We start from the raw sequence: 3,013 nt of genomic DNA, 5'->3' as shown, positions 1-3,013 counted from the left end.
AGCTAAGTCAATGATTTACAGAAGTGCTGAAGTCCTGGTTAATAGTTTCTGGGTTTATGGTAATGCCTACACAAGCTTAATGTTTACTGCTGACTGCTGTAAACCCTGCTGTGCTATGCCCACCTGTGTCTATGGCTTTGTTGTGGTGATGCTGACCTTCGCTCAGGTGCATGTGGAGAGATCTTAAAATACTTTCAGTATGATCTGCTTTACCTTTCAACATTAGAATAAAAATGTTTCCTATAATTTATTTTTTCAACCAAAGTGTAATTCAGGGAGATGTTTATTTCAAGGACGTTTACAGGCGTCCAGCATTTCAGGGGGATGTAAAAAAAATGGAGAGCAGTGCCCCAATAAGGTGGTGGATTTATATTGGCTAAGAAAGCTAGGTTATTTTAGGGAGAATTTAGTGCAAATTCATCAAGACATCATCAAGTTTATAAGGCAGGTCTTCCTGGGAGCTATATGTCTGAGATTTCCTAATAATTGTGTTAGCCAGCAAAATCGGTTTCCTGTAACAAACTGAGAAAGACTAAGAGTGGAATGAGTTTGCAGAATGAACAAATTCATTGCAGTTGTCCTCTTTTTTTTGTGAAGCCAAAAATATCATGACTGTATGGATTTCGTTAACGCTGAAGAAGCATTACAGTCTCTGGGATTTCACCTGTATTCTGAGTACTACAAACACATTGACTCAAATGCTGCCCTGTACCGTGCCAGCCTGGGTTGAGGTTACATCCAGAAAAGAGTCAGCAGAGCATGACAAGACCCACATAAATGCAAAGAAATAACAGGGAATATATCAAAATAATCAGGTGTAGAAAGGCATGGAGAGAAGCATCTCTCCCTTAGTATCTGGTCCTACTTGTCTCTCTTTTGGAGGCACGTTCTAGACGTGGAAAGACATTTATCCCTGCTGCTACATGTGTTAAACATTAGTCAGGTGCTTGGGGTGTGCATGGACATGCAGACAAAGAGTTAACCAATTGTTTTTCCTCAGGTATTCTCAGACCTGCCATAGCTCATCACCCTTTTCTAGGTGCTCTCCAGTCTGGCCTGATTCACTCAGAATCTGCCCTGAGTTACATATTTCTCTTCACAAGTATTTGGACAAAGGGCAGTTATGGAGAGAGGACAAGCCCTGGCTTGGCTGAGGGGATCAATTCTGCACAGGCGATATGGTCAACAAAGCAAAAAGACTGGGGTAAGTGAAAATGTGCACTCAGCACTGACATACAAAGTGAACAAGACTGGCCTCTAAACAACATGTTTAACTATCTATGAATTTTTACCTAATGTCAGTGGGACAGAGTTCATTTATGTTTGGTATGTTATGGGAATTATGTTATTCCTGCATTTCCAAGATGCCCCTCAACTTTGAGTTCGTATTCCATCTCACTAAGAGGTGACAAATGGTGGATATCACCTACCAGCTCATATGGAATGGATTTGCTCATCTCAGTCCAGGTCATCATGTATTTCTCCACAGCTGACAGCCTCTGGGAAATGCCATAGGCCAAAGACAGATTGGCTCTCAAAACGAGCTATCTTTCAATTCCTGAATGAACTCTTGTCGTATCAATGTAACCTATACTCCAGGTGAACATGAGAATATTTTATGTCTCATATTGTCATAGAATCATAGAATAGTTTAGGTTGGATGGGACCTTAAAGATCATCTAGTTCCACTCCCCCCTGAAATGGACAGGGACACGTCCCACTAGATCAGGCTCTTCTATGTCTCTTCTATGAGCCTAATTTACAATACTTCAACTAAATGCAAACAGTAATTTCACTTATTAGAAACCCTGTAGTAACAAATTTAATTGCCACATGCCCTTTTTAAGGTGATTTATGAGAGCAACAATATGACTGAACAGATATGAAGGAAGAGAAGTGTTCAAGGCCAGGATAGATGGGGAGCCTGCTCTAGTGGGAGGTGTCCCTGCCCATGGCAGAGGGGTTGGAACTGGATGATCTTTAAGGTCCCTCCCTACCCAAACCATTCTATGGTGCTATGATTCTATTCTATGAGCATTTCTATGTCTAGATTCAATTGCCATTTAAAAATCACAGTCAACTCTCCATTGTTTTAGGCTTGGGCAGTGCTGTTTCTATCAAATCCTAGGGTCAAGGAATATATACTATGTCCCCATCATGTACCCATAATGACAATCAAAGAGGATTGTATCCAGGTATTTATCCAGATTTTGGCTCGTCCATTACAAGGAAACTTCAGAGTCATTGGGAGAAACCTAGAGGAAATCTCTGGCAATGGTAAACAGCTTTGAAAAAGCCACCTTTTAAGTAAATTTGAAGGAATTTAATTCAATTCAACTTAAATAAGAAGCAAATAGCTTCAGGTGTAAAGAGTTGCTATAAAGAGGATTTGGGAGCAATTGTTCACCTTCTACTCACAGGAAATGAAGCTTGGTGTTACTAGCAGGAGAGGAGTTTTGGATATACAGAGGAGCTTTAAGAACAGTGTCACAGTGGAAGTTGTCTCTTAGGGTGGTTCTGGAAGGTCTTTAATTGGCTTTAAATAGTTTAACAAACACCTAGCCAGAACAAACTACATACTCTAGAAACACCTCAGCGCAAGGAGCTGGACTCTGTTAGTCTCTACTGGCACTGATCTTCTCTGAGTTTATCAGGCACTGATTAAGAAGAAAACACAATTTTAGGACCGCTGTATGATCAGAGATGAATGCAGTCATTCCTCTGTCCCATGATCCAGAGTACTGTTTATTTGGGCTGGAAGAGGAAACACATTGTTTAATTTGTATTATCTTGAATGTTAGTGTATGAAGTCAAGTGAGTACAGTCATCTATGAGTGTGATACAGAGTTATAAAACAGCCTGTCTTTGCTTGGGAAGATTGCTGGTTAGTGATGACTTCCTTAGAATCACAAAAAACTTTGGCATATAATTAGACTGCAAAGCAAGGCTGTATCAGACAGTGAAGGTGTGCAGTTCATCATCTTCTTTACCACTGGAACTGGAGAGTATCCAG

The sequence above is a fragment of the Cuculus canorus genome, chromosome 1 (genome assembly GCF_017976375.1).
Source record: "Cuculus canorus isolate bCucCan1 chromosome 1, bCucCan1.pri, whole genome shotgun sequence".
NCBI classification, from domain to species: domain Eukaryota; kingdom Metazoa; phylum Chordata; class Aves; order Cuculiformes; family Cuculidae; genus Cuculus; species Cuculus canorus.
The sequence above is the reverse complement of the archived record's forward strand: the minus strand, read 5'-3'. Positions refer to the sequence as shown.